The sequence below is a fragment of the Zingiber officinale genome, chromosome 6A, assembly GCF_018446385.1.
Source record: "Zingiber officinale cultivar Zhangliang chromosome 6A, Zo_v1.1, whole genome shotgun sequence".
NCBI lineage: Eukaryota > Viridiplantae > Streptophyta > Magnoliopsida > Zingiberales > Zingiberaceae > Zingiber > Zingiber officinale.
The window spans coordinates 91,744,396-91,772,354 of record NC_055997.1 but is presented as its reverse complement, the minus strand read 5'-3'; positions in this window follow the sequence as shown (position 1 = coordinate 91,772,354).

Sequence of the window (27,959 nt, the reverse complement as noted above, 5' to 3'; positions counted from 1 at the left end):
TATTAATTAAATGAGTTGTCAGTAACTCACTTAATTAGTGGACATTCGACATCATAAATACAAGGAGACTAACACACTCATAATAAGAAGGAGCCCAAAATGTAATTTGGGATTGGTGTGGTAGTTCAATAATAGTTCTTTAGTGGAATGAATTATTATTGATGAAATTAAGTTGTGTGTTCGGGGCAAACACGGGAAGCTTAATTTCATCGGGAGACCAAAACCAATTCCTCCTCTCAGTCCCTATCGTAGCCTCTTGTATATAGAGATTTATACCCATCACATACCCACCTTCTTACCCATCCAATGGGACCGGCCAAGCTAGCTTGGAACCCAAGCTAGGGTCGGCCAAGACCAAGTGGATGAGACAAGTTGGTGGCCGGCCAAAGCTTGGGTCCCAAGCTTAGGTTGCCAGCCACTAGAATATTAAAAAGGGTTTTTTTATTAAAATTATTTCTTATGTGGATATCATATTTTTAAAAGATAGTTTAAAAATTAAATATTCTCTTTTATAAGTTTCTACAATAGATTAAGAAAAGATTTGATATCTTTCCTTATTTGTAGATTAAAAGAGATTTTAATTTTTAGAGATAACTTTCTTTTTATCCACATGTTTAAAATAAATATTTTAATTTATAAAATTTCCTTTTTATTAACCAATCATGAAGGGATTAAAATTATTGGAAAATTTTTTATAAATTTCCGGAAACAAATTAGGAAGTTTTAATTCTTGTTTTAATTAAAACTTTCCTTGATTTGGGGCTTGAGGTGGCCGACCATTGTTATTAAGAAAAGAAAATTATTTTTAATTAAATAATTTTTCTTTTTCATGGCAAAAGAATTAAGGAAGTTTTTTATTAAATTTCCTTATTTGCCAAGACCAAGGATTATAAAAGAGGGGGTAGAGTTGCCTTCATGGGTGAACGAATCTATTTTATTTTTCCTCTCTTTTCTCCTTTGGTGTGGCCGGCCCTTCCTTTTCCTCTCCTCTCCTTTGTGTGGCCGAAACCTTCTCTTGGTGGAGATAGCTTTGGTGGCCGGATCTAAGAAGGAGAAGAAGGAGAGAAAAGAAATCTCTTTTCTAGCATCCCTTGGAGCATTGGTGGTGGTTGAATCTCTTCATCCTTGGAGGTGCTCTTGTTGTGGCCGAACCTTGCAAGGAGGAGAAGAAGGTGCTTTGGTGGTTTCTCATCTCGGAAGATCGTTGCCCACACAACGTCCGAGGTTAGAAGAGGAATACGGTAGAAGACCTAGAGGTTTTTGCTTGCAAAAGAAAAGATATACTAGTATTTAATTTCCGCATCATACTAGTTTTTTTCTTTGTAAAAATACCAAATACAAGAGGCATGCGATTCTAGTATTTCGAATTAGTTTTCGATGTTGTGTTCTTTTGTTTTTCTTTTCCTTGTGATTTGATTGTTCCTTTTGGTTGACCTAAAGTTATTTAAGGAAATTAAATATTAGCTTTCCTTAAAATGCTTTGTTTAGGCAGTGGTGGTTGTTTCCATATCCAAGAAGGCCATGTGCCTCGCCATGCAGTCCTGGAAGCCAATTTTCGAAATCAATATTTAATGGAATTAATAACCTAGGTGATTTGGATCGAACGTGTTAAGTTCTGCAGGAGATCGAAGTCTAAACCTAAAAGAACAAATAAATTAAACATAGGATCAAACGTGTTAAGTTCCGCAGGCGATCCAAGTTTAATTTAAAAGAACACATGGTAGCTAGGAAAAGATTCAGACCTTTGTACAAAATTTTTGTACAGTGGAATCATTAGGTTTTTCGAGTAGCAACCAACAATTGGTATCAGAGCTAGGGTTTTGCCTCTGTGTATTTGGTATTAGTTTAATTATGCACATGTCATACATAATTTAGGTAGGATAATAGTAGGATGTGCTAACTTTGTGGATGCAGGATCCAACTATTATGGCTTATAAATATTGTGTGTGTGATTGGACCCTTGGACATGTCAAGGGCATTTTATTGTGTGTGCATGATTGTATTATAAAATACAGCAGGAGCTGTATTTAGTTTTATTAGGATTTTATTTTTTGATCTAGATACATGTACATTCCTTCGAGGAATATAGGATCGAAAAATGTAAAATTCTATTTATGTCGCAGATCAAATCTTGCAAGGCGTGGAACCTTTTGAGGATCAGAGGCGCAACGGAACAAGGAGCAAGATGGATGCGACAACTAGACCCGGTGGCGGTGGCCAAAGATGGCAACAGCTAGGGTTGGCGACACACGGAGGACAGCAATAGATAAAAGCCATAATAGTTGAAAATTAGTTTTTCTATTTATTGCTTTTTATGCTGTGCTGTGTGTGCTTGTTAGTATGCATATTAAGTAGGCTAGCATAGTCAAAATTCCTCACTTTAAATAACTAAGTGGGAGAGGGATTTATTTTTAAATAAATTCCACAGTCTCCATTACTGGTTTATAAGTGATGCAACAAGCTTGCGCGTTGGCTCTGAGTGCCTTCCTCCATATCGGATGAGCTTGTTTGCGGATCACTAGATTAAACTTCCATTTTGGATGACTATAGGAAGTTAATTAAGAGCGTGTGATCTTCCCCATCGGAAGGGGCACAATTTTATTAATGGACTTAGTGTCAAGTAATGGTATACACTTAGGCACGTCTAATAGTATCCTCCCCATCGAAGTCACTGCTATTATTTGTGTGACTGAAGAAAACCAACTATTAATTTGTCAAATAAATAGGTTGACAAGATAATAAAATTAAAAACCCCTCTTACAAATGTTTGATTTTGTATACGTCCACACTATCGTGGCATACAAAATTCACGGTGTTTGAGGTAATTTTATTTGTCATAAAAATTTATTGACAAGATAATTAATGGGTAAACCCCTCCTCTTACAAATGTTTAATTTTGTATACATCCACACTATCGTGGCATGCAAAATTCACGGTGTTTGAGGTGTTGGTGAATTTAAATAATATTGTTTAAGGAATCAATGTTATTTTAAATTCAAAAGTTTTGACCAAATATTTGATCAAAGAAAGATCAACTATTAATTTTATTCGTTATAAAGTAAAGTTGACGAGATAATAAAATTAATGGATAAAATCTCTTCTTTGATTTTGTATACGTCCACACTATCGTGGCATACAAAATTCATGAGGATTTTAAGGAATTGATCTTGACCAAATATTTTTGTGATTCTTAGGATTTAAAATGTTTGTCAATTCCCTAGTTGTTATACTATAAAAAAGACTTAGTAGTCCCAATTGTAATGATTGGAAATAGGACTTGGACATTAAGGTAGTCTGTCTTCTTAGAATTAAGAACAATATAGGTGTATTTAATTCATTAGTTGAAACATGTTTAGTGGTGTTATCTACCAGAACCTGGAGTGTAGATACAGATGCCATTAATCATGTCCGCAATTCATTGCAGGGTTCCAGGAAACCCAACAACTAAATGAAAATAAAAACACCGTCCACATGGGCACTGCTATAAAAATGGCAACTGTTGCAGTGGGAGATGTTTATCCTTTGATAAGAATAAAATATGGATTTTAAGTAATTGTCTTTACGTACTAAGTTTAGAAAGAACCTGATTTCAGTTTCTAAACTATTAATAGATATAGTGTCTATTTTGATAACAAAGCTGTTATCAAGAAAAATAGAGAAGTTATTTATTCTAGTATGTTGGTTGACAATTTATAATCCAATAACTCCCACGATGCAATAAATGGAAATTAGTAACACATCCTCTAACTTTAAGAGAAAGCAATCTTCGGAAATGAACCAATTATATCTTTGGCATCTAAGGCTAGGTTATATTAACTTGAGTAGGATTCATTGGTAGCTAATGAACTTTTTGGTTCATTGGTAGTGGAAATCTTTCCAACCTATGAGTCTTACTTGGAAGGAAAAATAACCGAGAAGCTTTTAAGTATAAGGGGTATGAAGCCAAAGATACATTGGAATTGGTTCATTCTGATTTGTGTGATCCTATGACTATCCAGACAAGAGGTAGTATCGAATATTTTGTCTATTTTATAAACAACTATTCAAGATACAAATACATTTACTTAATGTGCCGCAAGACTAAGTGCTTTGATTAGATCAAAGAGTACAAGGCTGATGCGGAGAAACGTTAAAGTATCAAGTCACTATGGTAAGATCGTAGTGGCAAACACCTCTTGGGACAATTTAGGAGTCACTTATCAGAAGTAGAGATTCAATCCCAACTAACTGCACCTGGTACACCCCAAGAGAATGGTGTAGTAGAAAGAAGGTATATGACTCTTATGGAAATAATTAGATTGATGATGAGTTATTCAGAAAATTACCAAGTTCGTTTTAAAGGATTTACTCTGAAAAAGAAAGTGAACATAGTACCTTCCAAAGTCAGAACTCTCTACTCATATAGAATTGTTGAATAGGCGTAAGCCTATTTTGAAGCATATTCGGATTCAGGTAGTCCAACACATATGCTGAAGAGAGACAATGATAAGTTGGATAGGAATTCACTTGTTTGTGGGTTATCCTAGAGAAACAAAAGTAGGTTTATAGTCTTAAAAATCAGAAGGTCATTGTTAGCATCAATGACTGATTTTTAGAAGAGGACTATATAATGAACCACAAGCCCATAAGTAAATTTGTTCTTAATAAAAAACACGTCTAATCTAGTACCAACTGTACAAGATGAAATATCACAAGAAACTGCAACATGTATCACAAATGATACACAATTATAGACAGTGCATCATCGTAGTGGGAGGGTTGTCAAGCAAACCTAACAGATTCATGTTTTGGGAGAGTTTTTGGACTTGATCCCAAATGAACATGAGCCTGATCCCTGACATATGATGAAGCATTCCAAGATAAAGATGCAACATCTTGGCAAAGAGCAATGAATATAGAATTAGAATATATGTATTCTAATAAAATCTGGAAGCTTGTAAAACCACCAGATGGTGTAAAAGCCATTGGGTGAAAATAGGTCTACAATAGGAAAAGATGGATAGACAGGAAGGTGGAAACTTTCAAAGAAAGGCTTGATGAAAAAGGAAACTTTCTAACTGGTAGTCATGCTTAAGTCTATCCGGATTATTTTATCTAGTGGATGTCAAGACAGCATTCCTTAATGGAAGTCTTGAAGAAAGCATCCATATAAAGCAACCAGAAGGGTTCATTGCAAAGGGCAAAGAGCATCTTGTGTGCAAGCTCAATCAGTCTATGGACTGAGGCAAAGCTTCAAGGTCTTGAAACATCCGGTTTATCAAAGTAATCCAGACCTATGGATTTATTTAATAACCGGATAAGTCTTGTGTATACAAAAAGTGTGATGGAAACGTGGTGGTATTTCTTGTACTATATGTAGATAATATTTTTGGTAGTTGGAAACAATATCAAAATGTTGTCAGAAGTAAGGGTATGGTTGTCCAAACAATTTGATATGAAGGACTTGGGAGAATGTATATATTCTTGGGATCAAAGTAATAATGGATCGCAAGAAAAGAATATTTTAATTATCCCAAGCTTCATATATCGAAAAAAAATCCTTGCTCGTTTTAAGCATGGAAAACTCCAAGAAAGGTTTCTTACCTTTTTAGCATGGAGTAACTTTATCTAAAGAAATGTCTCCGTAGACATCAAAGGAGATAGAGGAAATGAAGGAAGTTCTTTATGCTTCGACTGTCGGAAGCCTAATGTATGCTATGCACGAGATCAGAACTCTGTTTTGCCAAGGGCATAGTTAGCAGATATCAAAGTAACCCTGGACAAGGACATTGGACTGCAGTAAAGAATATATTGAAGTATCTTAGAGGCACTAGAGATTATATGCTAGCTTACAAGGCAGTTAATTTGGTCCCTGTTGGTTGCACGGATTTTTGACTTACAGTCGGATAGGGACAATAGTAAGTCAACCTTGGGGTTTTGTGTTTACTTTAGGAGGTAAAGTCATAACTATGGAAGAGTGATAAACATAAGTGTTTTTCTGGACTCCACCATAGAAGCTGAGTATATGGCAAACCTCTGTGGTAGTCATAAAAGCTGAATGACTCAATAACCTCAAGATAGACTTAGATATGATTTCTGGTTTGTCCAAAAATTATTACAATTTATTGTAATAATAGTAGTGCAGTAGCAAACTCAAAGAAACCATGAGTCTATAAGGCAAGTAAACACAATAGAGCGCAAGTACCACCCAATACGAGAAATTGTATAAACGAGGAGAAGTTGTTGCTGCCTAGATTGCATCAGATAATGACCTATAGATCTTGTCACTAAGGCCCTTAAGGCAAGAGCTTTTGATGGGCATGTTGAAGGGTTGGGATTCAGATGTATGGCAGCAGATATGGCAACTTAGTCTTTTAGTATAAGTGGGAGATTGTTAGGATGTATACTAAAAGCCTAGCTTTTGGTATAAACATTTACCTAGAAATAAGAATCACATTGGTCAAATGTCTACATTTATGATAAATGTAGTTGTTCAATTAATTTATATTGTAGATAACATGGTGTGTGGTGTCACACACAGAGGATCATGTTATCAATACCTTATAAATTATAAACAGTAGCTCACGACCAAGATGGAAAGGAACAAACCATTGGAAGGTCGTAGTGTAATTAGGTATTAGTTTATCTTAACTATATAATTACACTAGTACACTTAGAGTGTATTGAGTAGGACCATTAGAGGTCGTTTCTTTTATACTGACTTTATAAAGGAACAAACACCTCAGTTATTATGGAAGTATGTGCTCTTAATCCTAATATAATAACAAGCACATATATTTGATATTTATTTCTTTAATTTATCAATGGGTGAGATTTAGTTCGATAAATCAATAAGCTCGATAAGTTGGGAAATGATATCACTTATAGTGTGTGTTGTTGATTATAGAAGGAAACTGTGTCCTAGTAATCTAGGTTGAGAATGTTCCCAAGAGGAGCTCATAAGGATTGTCATGTTAAACCCTATAGGTGGACTTAGTCCGACATGACGATAAGGTTGAGTGGTACTACTCTTGGACTAAGATATTAATTAAATGAGTTGTCAGTAACTCACTTAATTAGTGGACATTCGACATCTTAAACACAGGGAGACTAACACACTCATAATAAGAAGGAGCCCAAAATGTAATTTGGGATTGGTGTGGTAGTTCAATAATAGTTCTTTAGTGGAATGAATTATTATTGATGAAATTAAGTTGTGTGTTCGGGGCGAACACGGGAAGCTTAATTTCATCGGGAGACCAAAACCAATTCCTCCTCTCGGTCCCTATCGTAGCCTCTTGTATATAGAGATTTATACCCACCACATACCCAACTTCTTACCCATCTAATGGGGCCGGCCAAGCTAGCTTGGAACCCAAGCTAGGGTCGGCCAAGACCAAGTGGATGAGCCAAGTTGGTGGCCGGCCAAAGCTTGGGTCCCAACCTTAGGTGGCCAGCCACTAGAATATTAAAAAGAATTTTTTTATTAAAATTATTTCTTATGTGAATATCATGTTTTTAAAAGAGAGTTTAAAAATTAAATATTCTCTTTTATAAGTTTTTACAAAAGATTAAGAAAAGATTTGATATCTTTCCTTATTTGTAGATTAAAAGAGATTTTAATTTTTAGAGATAACTTTCTTTTTATCCACATGTTTAAAAGAAATATTTTAATTTATAAAATTTTCTTTTTATTAACCAATCATGAAGGGATTAAAATTATTGGAGAAATTTTTATAAATTTCCGGAAACAAATTAGGAAGTTTTAATTCTTGTTTTAATTAAAACTTTCCTTGATTTGGGGTTTGAGGTGGCCGACCATTGTTATTAAGAAAAGAAAATTATTTTTAATTAAATAATTTTTCTTTTTCATGGCAAAAGAATTAAGGAAGTTTTTTATTAAATTTCCTTATTTGCCAAGACCAAGGATTATAAAAGATGGGGTAGAGGTGCCTTCATGGGTGAACGACTCTATTCTATTTTTCCTCTCTTTTCTCCTTGGGTGTGGCCGGCCCTTCCTTTTCCTCTCCTCTCCTTTGTGTGGCCGAAACCTTCTCTTGGTGGAGATAGCTTTGGTGGCCGGATCTAAGAAGGAGAAGAAGGAGAGAAAAGAAATCTCTTTTCTAGCATCCCTTGGAGCATTGGTGGTGGTTGAATCTCTTCATCCTTGGAGGTGCTCTTGTTGTGGCCGAACCTTGCAAGGAGGAGAAGAAGGTGCTTTGGTGGTTTCTCATCTCGGAAGATCATTGCCCACACAACATTCGAGGTTAGAAGAGGAATACGGTAGAAGACCTAGAGGTTTTTGCTTGCAAAAGAAAAGGTATACTAGTATTTAATTTCCGCATCATACTAGTTTTATTTCTTTGTAAAAATACCAAATACAAGAGGCATGCGATTCTAGTATTTCGAATTAGTTTTCGATGTTGTATTCTTTTGTTTTTCTTTTCCTTGTGATTTGATTGTTCCTTTTGGTTGACCTAAAGTTATTTAAGGAAATTAAATATTAGCTTTCCTTAAAAGGCTTTGTCTAGGCGGTGGTGGTTATTCCCATATCTAAGAAGGTCATGTGCCTCGCCATGCAGTCCTGGAATTCAATTTTGGAAATTAATATTTAATGGAATTAATAACCTAGGTGATTTGGATCGAACGTGTTAAGTTCCGCAGGAGATCCAAGTCTAAACCTAAAAGAATAAATAAATTAAACTTAGGATCAAACGTGTTAAGTTCCGCAGGCAATCCGAGTTTAATTTAAAAGAACACATGGTAGCTAGGAAAAGGTTCAGACCTTTGTACAAAATTTTTGTACAGTGGAACCATTATGTTTTCCGAGTAGCAACTAACATCAGCATCCTAAGCATCAGTCTGACTCGTTCCTTCTCCGTACTTACTAGCTCTGGGCATAGGCGAGCTAGCCTATTGAACCTCTTGACTGCTTCTTCCACTGACAGATCACCTTGTCTGAATTCTATAAACTCCTCATAATGCTTGTTGGTGATTCGTTGATGAAAGAATTCTTCGTAAAACTCCGTCTCGAAGTCAGCCCAGTTCATCTGATTGACTATTCTCTTGCTCTTCACTCTCTTCCACCACATACAAGCATCTCCAGATAAGCAGAAAGAAGCACACTTTACCTTCTCGACTTCTGGCCAGTCAAGAAGCTCCATGGTGCTCTCCAGTGTCTTGAACCAAGCCCACTGTATCAGGTAGGCTTCTTGTCTTCTAGGTGCTGTGGGGACTTCCAGGGCGGCTGGTGGAACCTCAGTCACCACTGGAGTTTCCACATTAATAGTTGGAGGAGTGGGAGGGACTGACTGCCGATTCGCCATCAGATTGACGATCACTTGTTGCTGCTCTGCTACTTGTCTCTAGAGTTGAGCAACAACTTAAGAGAGATTTGGTACAGCTATTCTGGGCTCTTTGTTCTCCTATGCTCGGTCCTCAGTACGAACGGTACAGGGACGTCCTCTTCTTGACATCTAAGTATGTAGGAGAGAAACAAAACTAAAATCATATCTATTCTTCCTAAGCATATGTATCCAAACATAGAAAAATAAAACAAAAATTTTCTTCTTACTTAAGCGCATATAAGCAGATACTCTATACCGCAATTAATAAGCATAAAAGAAAAATTAAATACTTTCTTACTTGAAGACGACAAAGATGGTGCTGATGTGTGATGCTGGAGAATGGGAACTCCTCTGATACCAACTGTAACGACCACCCTTCTTACTATACTATACTACTCTCTAAGGATGATCGTTACTTAACTACTAACTCTACTTAACCGGTATGATCGAAATCAGGAGGAGTCTCTATCGAAAAATTTCGACAGAGTCTCCCCTGTACCGGTGGCCTTAAACTGAGATACAAACATAGTATACATCAGCCACAAGCGGCTGGAACATTTATCAAACACCCACGCAGTTAAATAAGTATCAAACACACAAATATCTACTTACTAAACTGAACTCATCCTACATGCAACCTAGAACAAGAATAAACTCGAATGACACGGAGTGTAAAGTACAATCTCAAATGTTTACAATAACTAAAATGCGGAAATAAAAAAAAGAATAAGGAAAGAAGACTAAAGGAACTCCTTTCTAGTCCCAAGACTTCCATAGTCCTGGCATCACACATCATCTGCGCCACCTTGTCGCCTTCCTTTATCTGCAGTAAGAGGAAACACAATCTATAAGCAAAATGCTTAGTAAGAGCTATATAACTCACAAAAACTCGATATGCATGTGAATATATTGAAAACTAAAACTGAATGCTCAAAAGGAAAACTACTCATGCTTATCTACTAGTAAAAGAAACAAAACAAACTGAAATGCTAAACATGTAAAGCTACTCATGCTCTTCTAATAGCAAGGAATAGTAAGCTAATTTAAATAACATGCTAGCATAAAAGAAAACTAAACTTGCTGATTTTAAAACAAAGTGAAACTTAATTCATTTGTTCTAATCTTATTCTTTTATCTCACTTGTTTAAAACTTATCCTTTAATACTTTTATACTTATGTGAAACTTATTTTACTTGTTCAAAAACTTATACTTATAATACTTCAAAATAATAATCAACTTTCTTCTTGGGCTCAGGCGTAGTACCATCTTATGCACGTTCCCTAATAGGTTGGGGTAGCGAGCCACCAATCCTAAAAGAGGAATTGGACACCTGGATTTGTTTAACGACAACATCGGAAGTCAGGTACTAGCTTCTTAAATAAAGTAAAATATCTTATTATCTTAATTACTTCTTTAAATGCCTTGGTATTTTAATAAGCACCTTGTGTGCCAAAATTCCTAAAGTCTTGACTTTGGGATATATTTAAGGCCTTGGTCTTTTCCTTCTTCTTTTTATCTTTCTTATACTTGTTAATACTTCTAAAAGAATATTTCTTTAAAACGAAATTGAAATGTTTAAGCCAATTCTAACTTTGAAATGCTTAAATTAAAATCTGCTTACTATACTTATAAAATCTGCATACTATTCTGCATACTATACTTGTAAAGATCTGCATATATAACTAACAAACATCTGCACTACATTACGCCAATCAGATTCTGCAAGTATAACAAAATTTACTATCCGAACTGAACTGCTAAACTACATGCCAATCTAAAACTGCTTATATAAGAAAACTGATAATGGAAGGTCTAAGGCACGGAGGATAGAGCTCTTCAACCTACAGGAAGACAATGACACAGAACAACCAAAATCTTAAAGCATACTACAACAGCAATGAAAAGAGGAAATAAACATTGGTCTCTTTCTATTATAGCTACTTATAATCACCTAAAGGTTAGGAACATTCACAATTTACAAAGGCCAAAACATAATATCATTAGCGTGGAAACCAAACCAAACTTACAAGCTTTAGAAATCCTGATCTAACCGCAAAAGAACTAGATGCAAAAAGGGAACTAAAATTTTGCACTGCTAAAGAGATGAACTGCAAATAAATTCCTTTACCACAAAATCCAGAGGCCAAAAGACAACCCCCAGCATACCTACTGGAAACCAAAACCAAGGCATCTATTCTTCATGCTTAATGCTACGGTAAAGAAAAAGTCCCAAAGCATAACCATACTTCATGCTACACAAAGCTATTCAAACTAAAGTGCTATACGAAATTCCCAAACTAAACCTGTTCATACCCAAACCTAATAAATTTTGAATCTGGTAGCAAACCAAAGTCTTTAAGCATGTTACAACATATATGCAAGGGAGAAGGAAAAGGAAACTTGAATCTACCTTTAACTCTCTAACAAACAGGTTCTGTACAGCCTATTCAAACATCCAATAGAAGACCAAACCCCTTTGCATTTCACAATTCTCTACAACTAAAAATCCGAAAGCCAGAATACAATCCCCCTGTTCAGTGGCACGATAGGAAACCAACAGAATACTCCTTATGCTTTACCCTTCCATGTTCTTCCTTTAGAATCTCATAGCAGCAATCATCTAAAACAACAAGATGGGTATAGGGCCACAACAAAATCTACACTGAATTACTAAAGCCACGAGTTTTCAATCAAATCTACACTGAAGCAATCAAATCTCGAAATTGCTCTAGGGTTTTCAACAAGCTCCGAAAGAAACAAGTAGCTAACAAGGAATCCGAACTACTCCTACTGCAGGTGAGAAAGCACTTACAGCGTGTTCTTGGATTCACAGCCGGAGAGATAGCTTCTAGGGTTCGGACCACTCGAGCTCTCGGTGATTCTTCTGTGTCCGCGTGCTCCCATCGACGAGACGACTGAGAAGGTGTGAAGACCCCATGGAGGAAGGTGCTCGCCGGCCGCCGGGGACGAAACCTAGCTTCGGTTTCATTTCCGCCCGAGAGAAATCGCCAACGTTGCGCACGCGTGAGCGAGAGGGGAGGAAAGAATTTAGGTCACGGGTAATCAATCAAGCCCTAAGTTCTCCTCTTTTATAACTTCAATATCCGGTTAACTTCTTTAAATAATTTTTCTATCAATTCTAAATAGAACCGACGGCCTGAACACTTGGTCAGCAGCGGTTTAGCACGAGTTGGAGGTCGCGCGTTCGAACTCTGCTCGGCTCCCTTTATTTTGGTATTTCTATTTCTATTATGGCTTAAGTATAATTTAGTTCCTATATGTTCACAAAATATCCGCAGCACACTTGGTTAACCGGATTTACTTAAGGCTTTGCTTAACCGGAGGTCTTCGGTTCGAATCTCGGCTTGGACATTATTTTTGCCGAAACTTCTTTCGTTTAGTAAAAATACCAAACAATCTCCAAAAATTGCATAAAAATACTCTAAAAATTTCTAAAACTCTCTAGAATATTTCTAAAGTATTTCTAAATATTTTTAAGAACTTTTAGAACTCCTAATGAGGAAAATTAGGTCGTTACAGGAATAAACCATCGGAATAGTCGTAGTGTAATTAAGTATTAGTTTATCTTGATTAATAAATTACACTGGTACACTCTAAGTGTATTGAGTAGGATCATTTAGGTAAGTTATTTTTGTACTGACTTAATAAAAGAACTAGACCTTAGTTATTATGGAAGTGTGTGCTCTTAATCCTAATATAATAACAAGCATATATATTTAATATTTATTTCTTTGACTTATCAAAGGGTGAGGTTTAGCTCGATAAATCAATATGCCCGATAAGTTGGGAAATGATATTACGTATAGTGTGTGTTGTTGATTATAGAAGGAATCTGTGTCTAGTTATCTAGGTTGAGAATGCCCCCAAGAGGAGCTCATAAGGATTGTCATGTTAAACCCTGTGTAACGACCTAAATTTCCTCAATTAGAGTCCTAAAAGTAATTTAAAAGTATTTAAAAATGCTATAGAAATATTCTAGGGATTTTTAGAAATTTTTGGAGTTTTTTTATGTAATTTTTGGAGGTCGTTTGGTATTTTTACTAAACGAAGGAAGTTTCGACAAAAAAATGTCCAAGCCGAGAATTGAACCCACGACCTTTGGCTCGGTCAAAACCCAGCTGACCAGGTGGGCAAACAGATTTTTCTGTTTAGAAAAGGCAGCGAATTTATTTAAGATAGTTAACAGAATATTAGATTATAAAAGGGATAAGTTGATGTTGGATTTGTTTGTTTAGAAAAGGTAGCGAATTTATTTAAGATAGTTAACAGAATATTATAAAAGACATAAGTTGATGTTGGTTTTGTCTGTTTAGAAAAGATAGCGAATTTATTTAAGGAGTTAACAGAAATATTAAGTTATAAAAAGGGATAAGTTGATGCTCTGTTTTCCCGTGGCTTAAACCATTCTCTCATTCTCTTCTGCGTACGGGCAGAAAACGAAAGGGAGTTAGGGCATCGTCTCCGGCGACCGACCAAGGTCCTAGAAGCCCTTTTTGTTCGGTTGTGAGTCCAAGAATCAAGGTAAGTGCTTCTCACCTGCAGTAGGAGTAGTTTCGAACCTTTGTTCTTCTTGAATTCGAAGCATAAGAAGCGCTTATAGTGCAGATTTTTAATTAAGTCTATAGTGCAGATTTTAATTAAGCTTATAATATAGATTTTTATGTAGAGCTTATATTGCATATTTTAATTAAGCGCTTATAGTGCAGATTTTTAATTAAGCCTATAGTGTAGATTTTAATTAAGTTTATAATGCAGATTTTTATGTAGAGCTTATATTGCAAATTTTAATTAAGCGCTTATAGTGCAGATTTTTAATTAAGCCTATAGTGCAGATTTTAATTAAGCTTATAATGCAGATTTTTATGTAGAGCTTATATTGCAGATTTTAATTAAGCGCTTATAGTGTAGATTTTTAATTAAGCCTATAGTGCAGATTTTAATTAAGCTTATAATGCAGATTTTTATGTAGAGCTTATATTGCAGATTTTAATTAAGCGCTTATAGTGCAGACTTTTAATTAAGCATATAGTACAGATTTTAATTAAGCTTATAGTGCAGATTTTTATTTAGGCTTATAGTGCAGATTTTAATTAAGCTTATAGTGCAGATTAAAATATAAGGTTGATTAGAATCTTGATTAGAATAGTATGCAGAATTTTGATTAGCATAGTATGCAGATTCTTGTTTATGCATTTCAAAGTTAGAATTTGTTTAAACATTTCAGTTTTTAAAGAAGCATTCTTTTATTAGAAGTATTAACAAGTATAAGAAAGATAAAGAAAAGAAAGAAAAAGGCCAAGGCCTTAAGTAGATCCCAAAGTCAAGAATTTAGGGATTTTGGCACACAAGGTGCTCGTTTAAATGCCGAGGCATTATATATTAGAAGTATTAAAAGATAACAAGTATTTTACTTTTATCAGTGGCACTGTACTGGACTCTCAGTTGTCCTTGGGTTGGGCTCCCATAGTCGTCCATAGGTTTAGATAACCTAGTATGCAGGACTCTCAGTTGTCCTTGGGCTGGGCTCCCATAGTCGTCCCTAGGTTTAGATAACCTAGTAAACCCTACTAGATTCGGGACCAGCTATCTCGGGTCTAGTAAGGGATGCGCGCATAGCAAGTACAATTGTTGGGCCCAAGAAGAAAGTTGATTATTATTTTAAAGTATTAAAGTATAAGTTTTCAAACAAAAGAAATAAGTTTCACATAAGTTTAAAATTCAGCAAGTTTAGCTTTCTTATATACTGACATGTTGTTTAGATTTGCTTACATGTTTAGTATTTCAGTATGCTATGTTTCGTTTGCTATTAGATGAGCATTTAGTTTCTAGATTTCTTTCAGCTTACATGCATACTCGAGTTTTGTGAGTTAGATAGCGCTTACTAAGCAATTTTGCTTATAGATGCATTTCCTCTTACTGCAGATAAAGGAAAGGAAAAGCTATAGTAAAGGAAGGCGACAAGGAGGTGCGAATGGATGTGTGATGCCTGGACTATGGAAGCCTTGGGATTTAGCACAAGAATTTATTAACAAAGAGTTGAGTAGAATGTATTAGATAAGTCATTTAGTCTTCCGCTGCTAGTTAATTGTATGTTTTGAGTTCTCCGAGAGTTTTAGGAATTACTATCAACATGTGTGCAATGTTAGTTAAGTAAAGTTAGTAGTCCAGTAGCGCTCCGCCCTCACAGTCCAGTAGTGAGGAGGGTGGGGTGTTACAAGTTGGTATCAGAGCAGTTCCTATTCTCCAACATCACACATCAGCACCAACCTTGCCGTCTTCAAGTGAGAAAGTATTTAATTTTTAGTATGCTTTTCTTTATTCTTTATAGTAAAGAGAAATCCTTAAAAGTATTAGATTATATGTACAGAATAGGGAGATGTTTAGAAGTGCTTATAAAGTTAAGAATTCTGCTTAGTTTCTTTTACATAACAAGATGTGTTCTGGGATGGTGGTATGATCCGGGGACCTAAGCCCGGTGAGCGCGCCAGAATCAAACAAGATGTGTTATGGGATGGTGGTATGATCAGGGGACCTAAGCCCGGTGAGCGCGCCAGAATCAAACAAGATATGTTCTGGGATGGTGGTATGATCTGGGGACCTAAGCCCAGTGAGCGCGCCAAAATCAAACAAGATATGTTCTGGGATGGTGGTATGATCCGGGGACCTAAGCCTGGTGAGCGCGCCAGAATAAAGGGGAACTCCGGTCCTAAGTTCGGACCCCTACCAACCTAGCGCTAGAGTAGTTGTCTGATCAACAACTTATGTTATGGTACTACTAAGTGCAACTAGGCCACCACAATAGTATGTTTATGAGTATGCATGCAAGTATGTTCAAGTCATATTATGTTTATATTTACGTTTATGTTTAGGTCTACGTTATGTTCATGTTATGTTTTTGCCTATGCATATAGACATGCTTGTGATCGAGTCTATCATTATGTTTAGTTCATCTACCATGCTTACATTTATGCTATCATGCTTATGTCACTGCTTATGCTTATGTTCATTGTATGTAGGTTAGGAGGTCCTAAGATACCTTTGATGTGGTTTTACTTAGTACATTAGATTATGGACGCTAACTAATGCATGTACAAGGTAGAGAACATACTATAGAATTATTCTAAGTTTGAGGACGAACTTTTTATAAGATATGGGGAATTGTAACGACCCAAATTTCCTCAATTAGAGTCCTAAAAGTAATTTAAAAGTATTTAAAAATGCTATAGAAATATTCTAGGGGTTTTTAGAAATTTTTAGAGTATTTTTATGTAATTTTTGGAGGTCGTTTGGTATTTTTACTAAACGAAGGAAGTTTCGACAAAAAAATGTCCAAGCCGAGAATTGAACCCACGACCTTTGGCTGGGTCAAAACCCAACTGACCAGGTGGGCAAACGGATTTTTCTGTTTAGAAAAGACAGCGAATTTATTTAAGATAGTTAACAGAATATTGGATTATAAAAGGGATAAGTTGATGTTGGATTTGTCTGTTTAGAAAAGGTAGCAAATTTATTTAAGATAGTTAACAGAATATTATAAAAGGGATAAGTTGATGTTGGTTTTGTCTGTTTAGAAAAGATAGCGAATTTATTTAAGGAGTTAACAGAAATATTAAGTTATAAAAAGGGATAAGTTGATGCTCTGTTTTCCCGTGGCTTAAACCATTCTCTCATTCTCTTCTGCGTACGATGGCGGAGCCCGGGCAGAAAACGAAAGGGAGTTAGGGCATCGTCTCCGGCAGCCGACCAAGGTCCTAGAAGCCCTTTTTGTTCGGTTGTGAGTCCAAGAATCAAGGTAAGTGCTTCTCACCTGCAGTAGGATTAGTTTCGAACCTTTGTTCTTCTTGAATTCGAAGCATAAGAAGCGCTTATAGTGCAGATTTTTAATTAAGTCTATAGTGCAAATTTTAATTAAGCTTATAATATAGATTTTTATGTAGAGCTTATATTGCATATTTTAATTAAGCGCGTATAGTGCATATTTTTAATTAAGCCTATAGTGCAGATTTTAATTAAGCTTATAATGCAGATTTTTATGTAGAGCTTATATTGCAAATTTTAATTAAGCGCTTATAGTGCAGATTTTTAATTAAGCCTATAGTGCAGATTTTAATTAAGGTTATAATGCAGATTTTTATGTAGAGTTTATATTGCAGATTTTAATTAAGCGCTTATAGTGCAGATTTTTAATTAAGCCTATAGTGCAGATTTTAATTAAGCTTATAATACAGATTTTTATGTAGAGCTTATATTGCAGATTTTAATTAAGCGCTTATAGTGCAGACTTTTAATTAAGCATATAGTGCAGATTTTTATTTAGAGGGTGCTTGGTTCACATAAGGGAATGTGAATGAGAATGAGATTGATAGAAGTGAGGAATGGGAATGGGGGGTTTCCCATTCCCCTCCTTTTGCTAGGGAATGGTTCATTCCCATGTTTGGGTAATGAATCCGTGGGACCCACCACTAATCCTCCTAACCAAACATCCACTTTCAATCCCTTTCCCATTCCCCACTCTCATTCCCTCCAACCAAGCACCCCCTTAGGCTTATAGTGCAGATTTTAATTAAGCTTATAGTGCAGATTAAAATATAAGGTTGATTAGAATCTTGATTAGAATAGTATGCAGAATTTTGATTAGCATAGTATGCAGATTTTTGTTTATGCATTTCAAAGTTAGAATTTGTTTAAACATTTCAGTTTTTAAAGAAGCATTCTTTTATTAGAAGTATTAACAAGTATAAGAAAGATAAAGAAAAGAAAGAAAAAGGCCAAGGCCTTAAGTAGATCCCAAAGTCAAGACTTTAGGGATTTTGGCACACAAGGTGCTCGTTAAAATGCCGAGGCATTATATATTAGAAGTATTAAAAGATAACAAGTATTTTACTTTTATCAGTGGCACTGTACTGGACTCTCAGTTGTCCTTGGGTTGGGCTCCCATAGTCGTCCCTAGGTTTAGATAACCTAGTATGCAGGACTCTCAGTTATCTTTGGGCTGGGCTCCCATAGTCGTCCCTAGGTTTAGATAACCTAGTAAACCCTACTAGATTCGGGACCAGCTATCTCGGGTCTAGTTAGGGATGCGCGCATAGCAAGTACAGTTGTCGGGCCCAAGAAGAAAGTTGATTATTATTTTAAAGTATTAAAGTATAAGTTTTCAAACAAAAGAAATAAGTTTCACATAAGTTTAAAATTCAGCAAGTTTAGCTTTCTTATATACTGACATGTTGTTTAGATTTGCTTACATGTTTAGTATTTCAGTATGCTATGTTTCGTTTGCTATTAGATGAGCATTTAGTTTCTAGATTTCTTTATTCACATGCATACTCGAGTTTTGTGAGTTAGATAGCGCTTACTAAGCAATTTTGCTTATAGATGCATTTCCTCTTACTGCAGATAAAGGAAAGGAAAAGCTATAGTAAAGGAAGGCGACAAGGAGGTGCGAATGGATGTGTGATGCCTGGACTATAGAAGCCTTGGGATTTAGCACAAGAATTTATTAACAAAGAGTTGAGTAGAATGTATTAGATGAGTCATTTAGTCTTCCGCTGCTAGTTAATTGTATGTTTTGAGTTCTCCGAGAGTTTTAGGAATTACTATCAACATGTGTGCAATGTTAGTTAAGTAAAGTTAGTAGTCCAGTAGCGCTCCGCCCTCACAGTCCAGTAGTGAGGAGGGCGGGGTGTTACACCCTGTAGGTGGACTTAGTCCGACATGACAATGAAGTTGAGTGGTATTACTCTTGGAGCTAGATTTTAATTGAGTTGTCAGTAACTTACTTAATTAGTGGGCATTCGTAATCTTAAACACAGGGAGACTAACACACTCATGATAAGAAGGAGCCCATAATGTAATTTGGGATTGGTGCGGTAGTGCGATAATAACTCTCTAGTGGAATGAGTTATTATCGATGAACATGAGTTGTGTGTTCAGGGCGAGCACGGGATACTCAAGCTCATCGAAAGGCCAAAACTAATTTCTCCTCTAGGTCCCTGTTGTAGCCTCATTATAGCCTCAAGTCCATCTAAATGTAAGACTCTTCTTGGTGTCCAAGAAGGGGGACGGACCATTGCTTGGTGACCAAGCAATGGCCAGCCACATCTTGATCTTTATAGGGGCCGACCCTATTGCTTGGTGACCAAGCTTGTAGAGGCCGACCAAGATTAATTCAAATAGGAGGGTTGTTTTGAATTTTTAAAATCTTCTCTTTGTAGAAAACTATAAGTTTTAAAAGAGAGATTTTATTTTTTAAAACTTTCCTAATTTGAATTAGGCCACATGTTTTAATAGAGAGTTTTAAAAGTTTTAAAATTTTCCTTTCTTAACCATCTTCATGGTTTAAAGAAAAAAAGGAAGATAAGTTTTAAAATTAAAATTTTCTATCACCATGTTATAAAAGGAAATTTTATAAGAGTAGTTTTAAATTTTAAAATATGGTTTTAATTTTTAGAACTTTCCTTTTTAACTCCTACTTTAGGAAAGAGAGCTTGTAAAATTTTATAAGAGTTTTTCTTGTAAAATTTTATAAAAAATATATTTCCTTTTTCCCTTGATGAGGTGGCCGACCACCTTGCTTGGTGCCCAAGCAAGTGGCCGACTATATTAAAAATAATAAAATAATCACAAAATCAAAAATTGGTGATTGATTCAATCAAGAGGAAAGAAAAGGAAAAATAAAAAGGGAAAAGAAAAAACTAGAGGATGATTTTATTTTTTGTAAAAAGTTTTTCCTTATTTGCCTTGGGCAAGTAATATAAAAGAAGGGGTGAGGGGGCTTCATGAGACACAACTCTTATTCTTTTGCTTGGAGACCCTCTTGGTGTGGCCGACACTTTCCCTTCTCTTTTCCCTTTTGCTCTCTTCTCCTTGGTGGTGGTGGTGGCCGGATTTTAGAAGAAGAGGAAGAAGCTTTTGGGTGGTGTTCATCTTGGAGGATCGTCGCCCACACGACGTCCAAGGTGAGGCGAGGAATACGGTAGAAGATCTCGAGGTCATTAGCTTACAAAGAGAAGGTATAACTAGTAATTTTCTTCCGCATCATACTAGTTATTTTCTTTGTAAGAATTCTAAATACAAGAGGCAATTAGATCTAGTTTATCGAATTTATTTTTCGAGTTTGTGTTTTCTTCGTTTTTGAATTTATGATTCGATTGTTCTTTTTGGTTAACCTAGAGTTATTTAAGGAAATTAAATATTAGCTTTCCTTAAAAGGCTTTGTCTAGGCGGTAGTGGTTGCTCCCATATCCAAGAAGGTCATGTGCCTCGCCATGCAGTCCTGGAAGCCAATTTTAGAAATTAATATTTAATGGAATTAATAACATAGGTGGATTTGAATCAATAGTGTTAAGTTCCGCTTGCAATTCAAATCTAAACCATTAAGAACAGATAAGTTAAATTTGGAATCAATGATATTAAGTTCCGTCTGCGATTCCTAATTTAATTTCTAAAGAACACAATAGGTTATTTAAGGAAAGGTTCGACACTTGTACAAAAAAATTTTGTACAGTGGAACCGGTACGTTTTCCTAGGACTAATCAACAATTGGTATCAGAGCTAGGGTTTGCCTCTGTGTGTTTAGAATTCAAATAGAGTATGCACATGTCATACATAATTTAGGCAGGATAGTAGTAGGATGTGCTAACTTTTTGGTTGCAGGCTCCAACTATTATGACTTATAGATGTTGTGTGTGATTGGACCCTTGGACATGTCAAGGGCATTATTTTGTGTGCATGATTGTATGTATCAAATACAGCAGGAGCTGTATTATTTTTAGAATTTTATTTTTTTGATCTAGAATACATGTACATTCCCTCGTGGAATATATGATCGATATATGTAAAATTCTATTTTTGTCGTGGATCGGATTCTTGCGAGGCATGGTACTTTTGGAGCACTAGAGGTGCAGCGGAATAAGAAGCAAGATGGATGAGACGACTCGACCCGATGGTGGTGGCTAAAGATAGCAATATCTAGGGTTGGAGCACATGGAGGACAGTAATAGAAAAAGGCCATAATAGTTGGAAAATGATTTCCATATGTATTGCTTTTATTTACTGTGATGTGTGTGTATGCATGTGATGTATGCTAGCATAAGTTAAAATCCTCATTTTTAAATAACTAAGTGGGAGAGGGATTTTAATAAATCCCATGGTCTCCATTACAGGTTTATAAGTGATGCAACAAGCTTGCGTGTTGGCTCTGAGTGCCTCCCTCCACAACGGATGAGTTTGTTGCGGATCACTAGATCAAATTTCCTTAATGGATGGTTATAGGAAATTATTTAGGAGTGTGTGATTTTCTCCAACTGAAGGGGCACAATCCTATTTAATGGACTTAGTATCAAGTAATGGTATACACTTAGACACATTCAATAGTATCCTCCCCAACGGAGTCACTGCTATTGTATTGTGTGACCAAAGTGAAACTAACTATTAATTTTATTTGTCATAAAGTTAGGATGACAAGATAATAAAATTAATGGTTACACCCTCCTCTTACAAATGTTGAATTTGTATATGTCCACACTAATGTGACATGCAATATTCACGGTGATTTGAGGTGTTGGTTAATTTAAAATAGTATTGTTTGAGGAATCAATATTATTCTAAATTTAGAGTCTTGACCAAAGTTTATTTTTATGATTCTTAGGATGACTTTCAACTCACTGGCCATTATACTGAAAGAGAACAAACTTACTGGTCCCAACTATATTGATTGGAAAAGAAACCTGGACATTGTTCTTACTGCTGAAAGCTATAAGTTTGTACTGACTGAGGTTTGCCCTGATGCACCTGATGGTGACTCTACCCCAGAGGAGATTGAGTATCATAAGAAATGGGTAAAGCTGATGAGATGGCACGGTGTTACATTTTGGCATCAATGTCAAATGTATTGCAACATCAACATCAAGATTTACCAACAACTTATGATATAATGAACAATCTCAAAGAACTCTTTGGGCACCAGAGTCGGACTGCTAGGCAAGAGGCAATGAGAAAGCTAATGACAACCACCATGTCTGAGAGGACACCCGTAAGGAATCATATTCTCAAAATGCTGGCTTATCTGAATGAAATACAAGTCTTTGGAGGAGAAATCGATGGAGAAACTCAGGTCGATATAATCCTCCAAACGCTACCCAGAAGTTTTGAGCAGATCCTCCTGAACTATAACATGAACAAAAGAGAGTATACATTGGTGGAACTTCTGACAGAACTGTTGGGACCGAAAAGTAGCTAGAGGGGGGGGTGAATAGCTCTTCGCGTGCTCGTTGTCGGTGTTGCTCGTTTCTTCGAAGATGTGCAACGGAAATACAAGAAACAAAAGCATACAACGCTAACAAATGGATTTTACTTGGTATCCACCTCACAAGAGGTGACTAGTCCAAGGATCCACACACGCACGCACCCTCCACTATGAATAACCACTCCTTTTCGGTAACTACCGAAGGCGGAGAAGCCCTACAAGTTCACACTACAAGAAGAAAGGGAAAGGATACACAAATACAAGCAAAAGCTTACAATAAGTATAGAAACCCTAACCCTAGCTTTCTTCTTTAGCTGTAGATCCGCCTCTTGACTTGGAAAACCTCCAAGAACCTTTAAGAACTGGCGATCTGATCTTTGTGGAGAAGCTGTGGAAGCGCTTAAGTGATCTGAGATGAATCAGTGAAGTTCTACTGAAGGAAACGCTCGCCTGCAGCTAAATACGACGCCAACGGTCGGATCCCGATCGATTGGATTGCTCCCAATCGATCGGGGAGGCTCTGGATCGATCAACCGATCGATCCAGAATGCCTCTATGCTCTCTGGAATAGCCTGGATCAATCGGCTGATCGATCCAGGGCTTATCACGCACAAACAGCAGCTCCCAATCGATCCACTGATCGATTGGGACCTCTGGATCGATCCACTGATCGATTGGGACCTCTGGATCGATCCACGGATCGATCCAAAGAGGTTATGTTCGCGGGCACTCACCCGATCGATCAGCTGATCGATTGGGCATGATCCAATCGATCGGCTGATCGATCCAGATCTGCTGGATCAATCCGCTGAACAATCCAGATCTTGGTTTTTACCCAAAAGCAAGTCCAAAGCCCCCTAAACCAACATCCAGTCAACCATGACTTGTTGGTACATAAAACCTAGCATCCGGTCACCCTTGACCAGCGAGGACTCTCTCACCAAGTGTCTGGTCAATCCCTTTGACCCACTTGGACTTTTCTCCTCTTTCCAAGTATCCGGTCAATCCCTTTGACCTACTTCGACTTTCACCGATGTCCGTCAACCTGACCCATCCGATTTCCTGCAAGCATCCAACCAATCCTTTGACCTACTTGGACTTCCCAACACCGATGTCGATCGCCTTGATCCATCCGGATTTTCCGCTCGCTTCACTCACGGGACTTGCCAGCTTCACTCACTAGGACTTTCACCTGGCTTCACTCACCAGGATTTTCTCATCTGCCTGGCTTCACTCACCAGGACTTCCAACTGCCTAGCTTCACTCACTAGGACTTTCACCTGGCTTCACTCACCAGGATTTTCACTTGGCTTCACTCACCAGGATTTTCTCATCTGCCTGGCTTCACTCACCAGGACTTCCAACTGCCTAGCTTCACTCACAGTTAGGACTTCCCAGTCAAGTATCAGGTCAACCTTGAGCTACTTGACTCTTCTTCAACCAACCTGATCAGACCTTGATCAGAGGGGAATTGCACCAAACAATCTCCCCAAATGAACAACTGCATTGTCAAACATCGAAACTCAAACCAAGACTCAAGCTTGGTCAACCAGGTCAGCCTTGACCTGAGGGATATTGCACCAACAATCTCCCCCTTTTTGATATTTGACAATAACACATTTAAGTTAGGCTAATCCCATAGCCTCAACCTCCTTCGTGCCACTAGGTAATGAAGGCATAAGTTAAACCCTTCATTCTCCTCCTAAGAGGGCAGACTCCCTCTAGGTAATGAAGTCCTAACTTAAACCCTTCATTCTCCCCCTATTGACACACATCAACAAATGCCCCATCTTTGGGCACACATCAACAAATTCACTTGTTGAAAACTCTCCTCCTGAAGAGTTGCTCATCGTTCACAACTTCACTCGTTGTGATCAACACGATAATGAAAGTCTCATACCCTTCATTATCCTTAACTCTACATTCTCCCATTAATGTAGTCAAATGCCCATCCTTGAGCATTTTTAACTTAAATCACTTGAACAATGAGGATATCCACTCCCCATTAAAGTTCAAACGCTCAACCTTGAGCATGTTCTGAAAAGAAGGTTAACCACCTTCCAAGGTTCATGAAAAATAATTTTCATGTCTTTAAAGAGTCCCTCCCCCTAAAGACATGGTGGTAACTTCTGTCATTGTACCAATAATGACTTGGAATCCCTAAACCTTTAGGAAACCCAAATTAAGAAGTTTTGAGGTTCAAAAGTTCAAAATTTGAAGCAAACCTCAACCTAAACTTCTATTTAGTCTCCCTTAACCAATCCATCCTTGTTTTCAACATGAAAATACCCTTTTTATGTATACAAATGTATTTTGAGGGGTTAGGAATGGTTACCTAGACTAAAATAGGTTCAAAATCTGAAAATAAGCTTTTCCAACCAAAATCAGCATCTTGGATCGATTGGAGTTGGGTTCCAATCGATCGGACCATTCTGAATCGATCCACTATCGATTCAGGAGGGCTGGATCGATCGGTGGATCGATCCAGAAGGCTTCTGTTTGCGAGAAGCCTGCTCTTAATCGATCGCCCGATCGATTGAGGCACTCCAATCGATCCACTGATCGATTGGAGCTCTGAAACGGTTGAAATACAATTTTAGTCAATTTTATAAACTCCCCAAAAATTCTACAAAATTCAAAAAATCATGAAAATTTGTGTAGACATTATTTAGGGTATAATTTATCATGGAAAAATAGTTTTCTATGAAAATACATCATATTTTCAAAGATTTGATACAAACTTGAAAACTTACAAAAACTTTAGTGTTTTCTTCAAGTTTTGTGTCTAACTATTCAATGATGATTACTATCAAAAGATAGCCTTCACCAAGGTTTTCCAAAAGCATTTTAAAAACATTTTCAAAACCAATATCCCACCATGTTCCTTGGGCTTAATGCACATGACTTGTACATTAGCTTTCCCAATGATGGGAAAACACATAACTATGTGTTTTGATGAACTTAAAACTCAAAGAAATGCACTAAATCAACATGTTGAGTTTTGTTCATCATCCTAATATCTCACTTGTATCTATTGTGCACAAAACACATACAAGTCATCTTATAGGTCTTTGTGAGATGTAAAATTTGGTTTTGCCCTAATCTAGGGATCATGCATATCTATCTAGGCATTTTGTGGATATTGAACATCCACCTAGGATGTCACTTGTTGACTTGTTGATAAATGCCATTTATCCTTAATTTTAAGGAAATAAGCATAATGAATGATAATTTTATGACATACATCAAACAGAAATAGTTTTCAAAAGAAAAATTTCTATAACTACATGATGTATGTATGTCATGACATGGTATTTTTGTGTTTTCACAATACGGCATAAGTGCAACACAATTAAATAAATATGATGTCATGGCATATAGTGAGCAAACAATCATGGCAAGATTTTGCATAAATAAAATACCTAGATTACCTACCTAAGTATCCTTAACCCTTTGCTAAGTTAAAAATTTAAACCTAGATTGTTCTCTAAAAGCTCCAAGAGAATGCCAAACCCTAAATTGGCATTCCTAATTCTCTTGATTTACTTATGCCAATTGAAATTAAGCATATCCTCAAATGTTGGCATATTTAATTTTTCCACAACAGTAGCACTTTAGATTAAGGCTTAGATCTGTCTTAAATTACTAAGAAAATACCAAAGTCCCAACTTGGCATTTCCTTAGGTTTTCCCAATATGTGTCATTTTAAAATAAAATCAATATTTCTCAAATTTTGGCACATTTTACTCTTTCAAAGAGTAAATCATAAATCCATTTCATTTTCAAAAGTTGATAATAACCTTGAAAATGCTCCTTGAGTGTCAATTTCTTCAAAGTTGGGTTTACTACCCTTCTTCTTAGAGTTGACACTCTCTAACCCATCTATGGGGTAGAGAAGATGCTCCTAGGAACCCAAAATCTATTGGTGCTCCTTGGATGCTCTAGGTATTCACTAGGGATAACTTCCCTAGATACCTTCCTAGTGACCTTTTTTGGCTTCTTAGAAGCCTTGGTCACTTTTTCTAAGTTAACCCTAGGGATTGCTTCCCTTGTGACCTTGTTAGTGACTTTCTTAGCCTTCTTAGAGGTCTTAGTCACATTTGTCGTTGCAAAGATACTTCTAGGGATAACTTCCCTTGTATCCTTGACTTGACCTCTAGACTTAGGATTGGTTCCATAGCTATATGGAACCCTATGGTAAGTAGGTACATCCTTTTTGATTTTAGGTTTGTATCCCAAACCTCTATGACCCTTGGATGACCCTTGTAGTACTCCTAAACTTAGGTTTTGCTCATTTTGCCCTTTTAGGATATTTTCCATCCTTTTTACGGTCTTTTCCATTTTATCAAGTCTTGACCTCAAGACTTGATTTTCTTCCCATAAATCCCTAGATTTAGGTTTTCTATTTAATCCTTGAACATTTTTATTTCTAGGCTTATAGTTATCGACCTTAGTGTTCTTGCCTAGATTTTTATCTACATTCCTAGCCCTAGGTGTAGTGGTTTTAGCATGAAAAGCTACATGATTTTCCTTAACTTTATCATGCTTCCTATTTTCATGGTAAATAGCATTAAAATGATATAAGTTAGAACTATCATGATTTTTACCATGATTTAAAGGAATAGACTCAATAAATGTTACCTTCCTTTTTACTTGGAGGCTCCCCCTTGAGTTAAGCTTCCTCCTTGAGCCTTGACCACCTTCTTCCCCTTGGGACATTGACTCCGGTAATGCCCCTTTTGGTTGCACAAGAAGCACACAATGTGCTCCTTGCTCTTCTTTGTTCCGGGGATGGTCTCTTTGGGCTTCTCCTTGCTCTTTTGTGCCATTTGGCCCTTCTTCTTGGCCAATTTAGGGCATTTACTTTTGTAATGCCCTTTTTCCCTACATTCAAAGCATATAATATGGTTTTTATTATTAATTGAAATTGTTATACCTTTGCTTGTAGGGGTGGCATCTTCTCCTTTTGACCCGGAGGTAGAAGCTTCCTCTTGATCCGAAGATGATACTCCTCCATTTGATTTTGCTTGACTTGTGGAGGTGGAAGCTTCATCATCCTCTTCTTCTTTTGACCCGGATATAGAAGCTTCTCCTTCTTCTTGATTCGGTGTCACCAAAGATTGCTCCCCCTCAATCCTAGAGGTGGAGGCTTCATCATCTTGTACATGGAACAAGGAGTATGCTCCCTCCTTGCCCTCTTCATTGCATCCCTTTGAAGATGAAGCTTCTTCTTGGACTTCTTCTTCAGAAGTTGAGCATCTCTCAACTTCGGAGTCCTCCTCTTGGTCTTGATCCAATGAGTCACCCTCTTTGGATTCCTCTTGATTCGGTACATTGGAGGGGATCTCATGGATTGATGCCAATTTGC